Below are 10,615 nucleotides of genomic sequence, written 5' to 3' on the forward strand. Positions count from 1 at the left end.
AGTAAGATGGGAAGATTGCAAAATGGTCACTACAAGTGATCAAGATGCTGAAGACAAGCAAGACAAACTCTCCAAACAGCCTGAAAACAACTCAACAGAGGAGGAGGATAGAGATCACCAAGAACCAGAAATCTCACAACAAGAGTTGCTTAAGCTCTATGCACCATTTCCCCAACTGCTCAATGGTGCTGTGGGGAAGAGAATATACTCAAGGTTCCTAGACTTGTTTGCATCTCTGCATGTGAACATACCATTCATCAAGGCCATCCAACAAATGCCTGCATTCATCAAGTATATGAAGGAACTTCTTCCCAGGAGAAGCTCACTCAAAGGAGGCCAGACTATAGTGTTGAACAAGGAATGTAGTGCCCTTATTCAACCTGAGTTGCCTGCAAAAAGAAAAGACCCAGGGAGTTTTCACATCCCCTGTGCCATAGGAGAAACAATGTTCGATAGAGCACTCTGTGATTTGGGGGCAAGCATCAACTTACTGCCATTATCCTTGGTAAAGAAGCTGCAGATCAATGAGATAATGCCCACAGATGTGGTCATCAGACTGGCTGACAAGACTCAAAAGCAAGCAATAGGTGTGGTGGAGAATGTGTTGCTAAAAGTTGGGAAATACTTTCTCCTAACAGACTTTGTCATTCTGGACATGGAAGAGAGTCACACTCACCCAATCATATTGGGAAGACCATTCCTAGCTACAGCCAGAGCACTCATAGATGTGGAGCAAGGGGAGCTAATATTGAGGATCCATGATGAACGACTCAGCTTTAATGTCTTCAAACTCTCACAAGAAGCAGACCAAGAGCACAAGGAACCAAGCAAAGATCACAATGAGATGTTGAAGGAGGAAGCAAGCATTGAAGCACACCCAACCCATCTAGGGAAACTCATGCATGAGGAACAAAGAAACAGGCAGTTGTCACAGCTCAAGGAAAAACTGGAGGAACCTAAACCACCAGAGATATGTGAAGGAAGCAACAAAACCACCTTAGAGGAAGGAGTCATCAAGAGCAAGGCAATGTCAAAAGACACAAGGAAGAAGGTACCAAGGAAGTGGAGGAACAAAAAGATCCCTACGGAAGACTTCTCTCCAGGGGATAGAGTGATCTCAGCTTACTTCCCAAATATTCCCCCTAATCTCCCCACAGTACCATCTCAGTTACCTAAAGTCTTCACTATCAACAGAGTTCTCTCCCTGGAACATGTCGAGATCATTGATACAACCAATGGATACAAGTCCACAGCAAGAGGGGAAGACTTCAAGCATTACCAACCACCCTGATGAGGGAGAAACATCAAGCTAGTGACGCTAAAGAAGCACTTCATGGGAGGCAACCCATGTTTTATATGCTTTTAGAAAAGTAAATAAGTCAATGATTATGAAGTCCAACCCAAACTTGACAAACACTTGGTGAAATCCTTATTGTGCAGTATATAATGAGGAACAAGTTTGGTGTTCAAAGCAAACCAAGGTGCATGCTAGTCTTGGGAGCTTTGAACAAAATTTTTCATCACAGTGCTTGGTGGACGAAATTGTGATCATCAATATTGGCTCTTTGGCATATACACGAAAACTATTGTGTCTCTTGGTCACATTCACAACTCTGTTCAACTAACCAGCAAGTGTACTGGGTCGTCCAAGTAATAAACCTTACGTGAGTAAGGGTCGATCCCACAGAGATTGTTGGTATGAAGCAAGCTATGGTCACCTTGTAAATCTCAGTCAGGCAGATTAAATTGGGTTATGGGTTTCGAAAATAAAGATAATAAAATAGAATATAATAAAAGGATACAAGACTTATGCAGATTCATTGGTGAGAATTTCAGATAAGCGAATGGAGATGCTGTATGGCTCAAGGACGCCTGCCTTCCTACTGCTTCTACTCAATCCTTCTTACTCTTTTCCATGGCAAGCTTTGTATAGGGGTTCACCATCAGCTGTGGCTACTTTCAATCCTCTCGGGAAAATGATCCTATGCGGTTGTCAGTCGCACGGCTAATCGTCTGGAGGCATCACCCATGGCTGATGGCTACATCCCATCCTCGCAGTGAAAACTAATGCTCACGCACTCTGTCACAGTACGGCTAATCACCGGTTGGTTCCCGCTCCTACTGGAATAGAATCCCTTGATTCTTTTGCGTCTGTCACTAACGCCCAGCAGGTTACAAGTTTGAAGCACGTCACAGTCATTCATTACCGGAATCCTACTCGGAATACCACAGACAAGGTTAGACTTTCCGGATTCCCAGGATCCTACTCGGAATACCACAGACAAGGTGAGACTTTCCGGATCCTCATAAATGCCGCCATCTATCTAGCTTATACCACGAAGATTCTGTTGGGGAATCTAAGAGATATGCATTCAAGCTCTGTTGCATGTAGAACGAAAGTGGTTGTCAATCACGCACGTTCATAAGTGAGAATGATAATGAGGGTAATCTGACTCATAACATTCATCATGTTCTTGGGTACGAATGAATATCTTGGAATAAGAATAAGAGAGATTTGAATAAAAGATAATAGAATTTCATTAATACTTGAGGTACAGCAGAGCTCCACACCCTTAATCTATGGTGTGCAGAAACTCCACCGTTGAAAATACATAAGCAAAGGGTTCAGGCATGGCCGAATGGCCAGCCCTCTCCATGATCAAGTGACCGAATGATAAAAGACTTAAAGTGGTCAAAAGATTAAACTGTCACCAGATGTCTAATACAATAGTAACTTATCCTATTTATACTAGACTAGCTACTAGGGTTTACATGAGTAAGTATTTGATGCATAAATCCACTTCCGGGGCCCACTTGGTGTATGCTTGGGCTGAGCTTGATCAATCCACGAGCTGAGACTTCTCTTGGAGTTGAACTTCGAGTTATGACGTGTTTTGGGCGTTCAACTCCGGATCATGACGTTTTTCTGGCGTTTAACTCCAGACAGCAGCGTGTACTTGGCGTTCAACGCCAAGTTACGTCGTCATTCGTCGAATAAAGTATGGACTATTATATATTGCTGGAAAGCCCTGGATGTCTACTTTCCAACGCCGTTGAGAGCGCGCCAATTGGAGTTCTGTAGCTCCAGAAAATTCATTTCGAGTGCAGGGAGGTCAGATTCCAACAGCATCAGCAGTCCTTTTGTCAGCCTTCTTCAGAGTTTTGCTCAAATCCCTCAATTTCAGCCAGAATTTACCTGAAATCACAGAAAAACACACAAACTCATAGTAAAGTCCAGAAATGTCAATTTAACATAAAAACTAATGAAAACATCCCTAAAAGTAGCTTAAACTCACTAAAAACTATATAAAAACAACGCCAAAAAGCGTATAAATTATCCGCTCATCACAACACCAAACTTAAATTGTTGCTTGTCCCCAAGCAACTGAAAATCAAATAGGATAAAAGAAGAGAATATACTATAAATTCCAGAATATCAATGAATATTAATTTAATTAGATGAGTGGGACTTGTAGCTTTTTGCTTCTGAACAGTTTTGGCATCTCACTTTTTCCTTTGTAGTTTAGAGTGATTGGCTTCTCTAGGAACTTAGAATTTCGGATAGTGTTATTAACTTTCCTAGTTAAGCATGTTGATTCTTGAACACAGCTACTTATGAGTCTTGGCCGTGGCCCTAAGCACTTTGTTTTCCAGTATTACCACCGGATACATCAATGCCACAGACACATAACTGGGTGAACCTTTTCAGATTGTGACTCAGCTTTGCTAGAGTCCCCAGTTAGTGGTGTCCAGAGCTCTTAAGCACACTCTTTTGCCTTGGATCACGACTTTAACCACTTAGTCTCAAGCTTTTCACTTGGACCTTCATGACACAAGCACATGGTTAGGGACAGCTTGATTTAGCCGCTTAGGCCTGGATTTAATTTCCTTGGGCCCTCCTATCCATTGATGCTCAAAGCCTTGGATCCTTGCTACCCTTGCCTTTTGGTTTTAAGGGCTATTGGCTTTTTCTATTGCTCCTTCTTTTTCTATATTCTCTCTTTTTTTTTTCGCAAGCTTCCTTTTTCACTGCTTTTTCTTGCTTTAAGAATCAATTTCATGATTTTTTTCAAATCATCAATAACATTTCTCTTTGTTCATCATTCTTTCAAGAGCCAACAATTTTAACACTCATAAACAAGAAGATCAAAAATATGCACTGTTCAAGCATTCATTCAGAAAACAAAAAGTATTGTCACCACATCAATATAATTAAATTAAATCCAATGATAAATTCGAAATTCATGTACTTCTTGTTCTTTTTGAATTAAAAACATTTTTCATTTAAGAGAGGTGAAGGATTAATGGATTTTATTCATAGCTTTAAGGCATGGTTACATACTAATGATCATGAAATAAAGACACAAAACATAGATAAACACAACACTTAAAAACCGAAAACAGAAAGAAATAAAGAACAAGGAATGAATTCACCTTTTAGTGGCGTCTTCTTCTTGAAGGACCAATGATGTTCTTCAGCTCTTCTATGTCCCTTCCTTGCCTTTGTTGCTCCTCCCTCATTGCTCTTTGATCTTCTCTTATTTCTTGGAGAATAATGGAGTGCTCATGATGTTCCACCCTTAATTGCTTCCAATGTTTGTGTGGAGGACAATTTATCCCCTGAGGTATCTCAGGGATCTCTTGATTTGCAGCCACATGTTCTACCACTGAGCTATGACGGCTTATATTTTTACCATCTCCCAAGACTCAAAGGTGGAAGCTTTTGTCTTCCCTTTGAGGTTTCTCTGGCCTTAGGTGCCATTAATGGTAATGGAAAAGCAAAAAAGCTATGCTTTTACCACACCAAACTTAAAATATTGCTCGCCCTCGAGCAAGAGAAGAAAGAAGAGAAGAAGAAGAAGATGGAGGTGAGTGAGGGGAGATGGATTCGGCTATATGGGTGGGGTTGGGTGGGAAAGAGGAGGTTGATGTGAATGGTGAATGGGGTGATTGGGAAGAGGATTTGAGGTGATTGATGAAGAAGATTGGGAATTGTGACATGGGGAATTCAAATCACAAAAATAGGATTAGGAGGGAAGGTGGGAATATGGTAGGTGGGGATCCTGTGGGGTCCACAGATCCTGAGGTGAAAAGAAATACCATTCCTTCACCATATAGGCATGAAAAATGCCTTCATGCATCATTCTGGCATTCAAACGCCCATTGGTGCATGTTCTGGGCGTTCAACGCCCATGTGATGCATGTTTCTGGCGTTGAACGCCAGTTTCATGCTTGTTCCTGGCGTTCAGCGCCAGTTTGTCCTCTCTGTGCACCATCCTGGCGTTTAACGCCAGGTTGTTGCTTGTTTTGGGCGTTCAGCGCCAGAATGGTGCTCTGTTCTGGCGTTAAACGCCGGCCAGATGCACCTTCTGGGCATTGAACGCCAGCCCGTGCGTCCTCCAGGGTGAAAAATTTTTTTTCTTCTGTTTTTGACTCTGTTTTTAATTTTTTTGATTTTTTCGTGACTCCTCATGATCATGTACCTAATAAAACACAAAATAACAATATAATAAAAATTAGATAAATAAAATTGGGTTGCCTCCCAACAAGCGCTTCTTTAATGTCAATAGCTTGACAGTGGCTCTCATGGAGCCTCAAGGTGATCAGGTCAATGTTGTATAGTTGTCCACACCAAACTTAGAGTTTGGATATGGGATCTTAACACCAAACTTAGAGTTTGGTTGTGGCCTCACAACACCAAACTTAGAGTTTGACTGTGTGGGATCTTCTTGACTCTGAACTGAGAGAAGCTCTTCATGCTTACTCTCTTTTGTCACAGAGGGATGGCCATGTGCCTGAAACACAAGGTAGTCCCCATTCAATTGAAGGACTAACTCACCTCTGTTGACATCTATCACAGCTCCTGCTGTGGCTAGGAAAGGTCTTCCTAGGATGATGCATTCATCATCTTCCTTCCTAGTGTCTAGGATTATGAAATCAGTAGGGATGTAAAGGCCTTCAACCTTTACTAACACGTCCTTTACTATTCCATAAGCGTGTCTCATTGACTTATCTGCCAATTGTAATGAGAACAAGGCAGGGTGTACCTCAATAATCCCTAGCTTCTCCATTACAGAGAGTGGCATCAGATTTATCCCTGATCCCAGATCACATAGAGCTTTTTCAAAGCTCATGGTGCCAATGGTACAAGGTATTAAGAACTTGCCAGGATCTTGTTTCTTTTGAGGTAGAGTTTTCTGAATCCAAGTATCTAGTTCACTAATGAGCAAGGGAGGTTCACTTTCCCAAGTCTCATTACCAAACAACTTGGCATTCAGCTTCATGATAGCCCCTAAATATTGAGCAACTTGCTCTCCAATCACATCTTCATCCTCTTCAGAGGAAGAATAGTCTTCAGAGCTCATGAATGGCAGAAGGAGATTTAATGGAATCTCTATAGTCTCTGTATGAGCCTCAGATTCCTCAGGATCCTTAATAGGAAACTCCTTCTTGCTTGAAGGACGCCCCAGGAGGTCTTCCTCACTAGGATTTTCGTCCTCTTCCTCCCTAGTGCATTCGGCCACTTTGATCAAATCAATGGCCTTGCACTCTCCTTTTGGATTTTCTTCTGTATTGCTTGGGAGAGTACTGGGAGGAGTTTCAATAACTTTCTTACTCAGCTGGCCCACTTGTGCCTCCAAATTTCTAATGGAGGATCTTGTTTCATTCATGAAACTGAAAGTGGCCTTTGACAGATCAGAGACTATATTGGCTAAATTAGAAGTGTTTTGTTCAGAGTTCTCTGTCTGTTGCTGAGAAGATGATGGATATGGCTTACTGTTACTCAGCCTATTGCGTCCACCATTGTTAAAGCCTTGTTGAGGCTTTTGTTGATCCTTCCAGGAGAAATTTGGATGATTTCTCCATGATGGGTTATAGGTATTTCCATATGGTTCACCCATGTAATTAACCTCTACCATGGCAGGGTTCTCAGGATCATAAGCTTCTTCAGAAGCTGCCTCTCTAGTATTGTTGGATGCATGTTGCAATCCATTCAGATTTTGAGAGATTATGTTGACCTGTTGGGTCAACATTTTGTTCTGAGCCAATATGGCATTCAGAGCATCAATTTCAAGAACTCCTTTCTTCTGAGGTACCCCATTATTCACAGAATTCCTCTCAGAGGTGTACATGAACTGGTTGTTTGCAACCATGTCAATGAGTTCTTGAGCCTCTTCAGGCGTTTTCTTCAGGTGAATAGATCCACCTGCAGAATGGTCCAGTGACATTTTCGAAAATTCAGAGAGACCATAATAGAATATATCTAACATGGTCCATTCTAAAAACATGTCAGATGGACATCTTTTGGTCAACTGCTTGTATCTTTCCCAAGCTTCATAGAGGGATTCACCATCTTTTTGTTTGAAGGTTTGAACATCCACTCTCAGCTTGCTCAGCTTTTGAGGAGGAAAGAATTTATCCAAGAAAGCAGTGACCAGCTTATCCCAAGAGTCCAGGCTATCCTTAGGTTGTGAATCCAACCATATTCTAGCTCTGTCTCTTACAGCAAAAGGGAAAAGCATGAGTCTGTAGACTTCAGGATCAACTCCATTCGTCTTTACAGTCTCACATATCTGCAAGAACTCAGTTAAGAACTGATAAGGATCTTCAGATAGAAGTCCATAAAACTTGCAGTTTTGTTGCATTAAAGCAATTAGTTGAGGCTTAAGCTCAAAGTTATTGGCTCCAATGGCAGGAATGGAGATGCTTCTTCCATCAAACTTGGATGTTGGCTTTGTGAAGTCACCAAGCATTCTCCTTGCATTATTATTATTATTATTTTCGGCTGCCATGTCCTTCTCTTGTTCGAAAATTTCTGAAAGGTTATTTCTAGATTGTTGTAATTTAGCTTCTCTTAATTTTCTCTTCAGAGTCCTTTCAGGTTCTGGATCAACTTCAACAAGAGTGCCTTTTTCCCTGTTCCTGCTCATATGAAAGAGAAGAAAATAAGAAAAGAAAAAGGAATCCTCTATGTCACAGTATAGAGATTCCTTTATGTTAGTAGAAGAAGAAAGGGGTAGAAGAAAGAAGAAGAGTTCGGATTTTTAGATGAAGAGAGGTGAAGAGAAGTGTTAGTAATTAATTAAATAAATAGAAGAAGAGAAGAGAGAGAGAGAAAAATTCGAAAATAATTTTTGAAAAGAGGTTAGTGTTTTCGAAAATTGAAGACAAAATATAATTAAAATTAAAATTTAAAACAAAAAGAATTTTTTTGAAAAAGAGAGGGAGAATTTTCGAAAATTAGAGAGGGAAAAGTAGTTAGGTGGTTTTGAAAAAGATAAGAAACAAACAAAGAGTTAGTTAGTTGATTGAAAAAGATTTGAAATCAAATTTTGAAAAAGAGATAAAATTTTTGAAAAGGATAAGATAAAAGATAAAAAGATATATTTGAAAAAGATATTTGAAAAAGATTTAATTTTTAAAATTACTTAACTAACAAGAAACTACAAGATAAGATTCTAGAATTTAAAGATTGAACCTTTCTTAACAAGAAAGTAACAAACTTCAAATTTTTGAACCAATCACATTAATTGTTAGCTTAATTTTCGAAAATTTGATAAAAAGATAAGAAAAAGATTTTGAAAATATTTTGAAAAATAATTTTTGAAATTTTCGAAAATTATAAAAAAAATGAAAAAGATATGATTTTTGAAAAAGATTTTGAAAAGATAAGATTTTTAAAATTGAAATTTTGACTTGACTTGTAAGAAACAACAAATTTTGAAAATTTTTGACCAAGTCAACCCAAAATTTCAAAAATTTAGAGGAAAATAAGGAAAAGATATTTTTTTTTATTTTTGAATTTTTAATTATGAGAAAGAAAAACAACAAAAATACTCAATGCATGAAATTTTTAGATCAAAACAATGAATGCATGCAAGAATGCTATGAATGTCAAGATGAACACCAAGAACACTTTGAAGATCATGATGAACATCAAGAACATATTTTTGAAAAATTTTGATGCAAGGAAAACATGCAAGACACCAAACTTATAAATTTTTTTATGCATGGAAAATATGAATGCAAAAATGCACATGAAAAACAAGAAAAGACACAAAACAAGAAATCATCAAGATCAAACAAGAAGACTTGTCAAGAACAACTTGAAGATCATGAAGAACACTATGAATGCATGGATTTTTCGAAAAAATGCAAGAAAAAAAATTTTAAAAGCATGCAATTGACACCAAACTTAAAATTTAACACAAGACTCAAACAAGAAACACAAAATATTTTTGATTTTTATGATTTTCTAATTTTTTTGTATTTTTATTAATTAATTTTTTTTTCGAAAATAAAGTTTGTAAAAACGAAAAATCAAAGAAAATTTTTGAAAAGAAAAGTACCTAATCTGAGCAACAAGATGAACCGTCCGTTGTCCATACTCGAACAATCCCCGGCAACGGCGCCAAAAACTTGGTGGACGAAATTGTGATCATCAATATTGGCTCTTTGGCATATACACGAAAACTATTGTGTCTCTTGGTCACATTCACAACTCCGTTCAACTAACCAGCAAGTGTACTGGGTCGTCCAAGTAATAAACCTTACGTGAGTAAGGGTCGATCCCACAGAGATTGTTGGTATGAAGCAAGCTATGGTCACCTTGTAAATCTCAGTCAGGCAGATTAAATTGGGTTATGGGTTTCGAAAATAAAGATAATAAAATAGAATATAATAAAAGGATAGAAGACTTATGCAGATTCATTGGTGAGAATTTCAGATAAGCGAATGGAGATGCTGTATGGCTCAAGGACGCCTGCCTTCCTACTGCTTCTACTCAATCCTTCTTACTCTTTTCAATGGCAAGCTTTGTATAGGGGTTCACCATCAGCTGTGGCTACTTTCAATCCTCTCGGGAAAATGATCATATGCGGTTGTCAGTCGCACGGCTAATCGTCTGGAGGCATCACCCATGGCTGATGGCTACATCCCATCCTCGCAGTGAAAACTAATGCTCACGCACTCTGTCACAGTACGGCTAATCACCGGTTGGTTCCCGCTCCTACTGGAATAGAATCCCTTGATTCTTTTGCGTCTGTCACTAACGCCCAGCAGGTTACAAGTTTGAAGCACGTCACAGTCATTCATTACCGGAATCCTACTCGGAATACCACAGACAAGGTTAGACTTTCCGGATTCCCAGGATCCTACTCGGAATACCACAGACAAGGTGAGACTTTCCGGATCCTCATAAATGCCGCCATCTATCTAGCTTATACCACGAAGATTCTGTTGGGGAATCTAAGAGATATGCATTCAAGCTCTGTTGCATGTAGAACGAAAGTGGTTGTCAATCACGCACGTTCATAAGTGAGAATGATAATGAGGGTAATCTGACTCATAACATTCATCATGTTCTTGGGTACGAATGAATATCTTGGAATAAGAATAAGAGAGATTTGAATAAAAGATAATAGAATTTCATTAATACTTGAGGTACAGCAGAGCTCCACACCCTTAATCTATGGTGTGCAGAAACTCCACCGTTGAAAATACATAAGCAAAGGGTTCAGGCATGGCCGAATGGCCAGCCCTCTCCATGATCAAGTGACCGAATGATAAAAGACTTAAAGTGGTCAAAAGATTAAACTGTCACCAGATGTCTAAT

The 10,615-nt window shown here is 39.2% G+C and overlaps 1 non-coding gene across 1 annotated transcript; it reads left to right on the forward strand.

Annotated features, from left to right (window-relative positions):
• Positions 1-7,287: 7,287 nt before the first annotated feature.
• On the forward strand, positions 7,288-7,391 carry LOC112805037 (small nucleolar RNA R71). The gene has a single exon (XR_003203650.1). It is a non-coding gene; the product is annotated as a small nucleolar RNA R71 (small nucleolar RNA).
• The last annotated feature ends 3,224 nt before the right edge of the window (positions 7,392-10,615 follow it).

This window comes from Arachis hypogaea, chromosome 5 (assembly GCF_003086295.3).
Source record: "Arachis hypogaea cultivar Tifrunner chromosome 5, arahy.Tifrunner.gnm2.J5K5, whole genome shotgun sequence".
Lineage (NCBI taxonomy): Eukaryota > Viridiplantae > Streptophyta > Magnoliopsida > Fabales > Fabaceae > Arachis > Arachis hypogaea.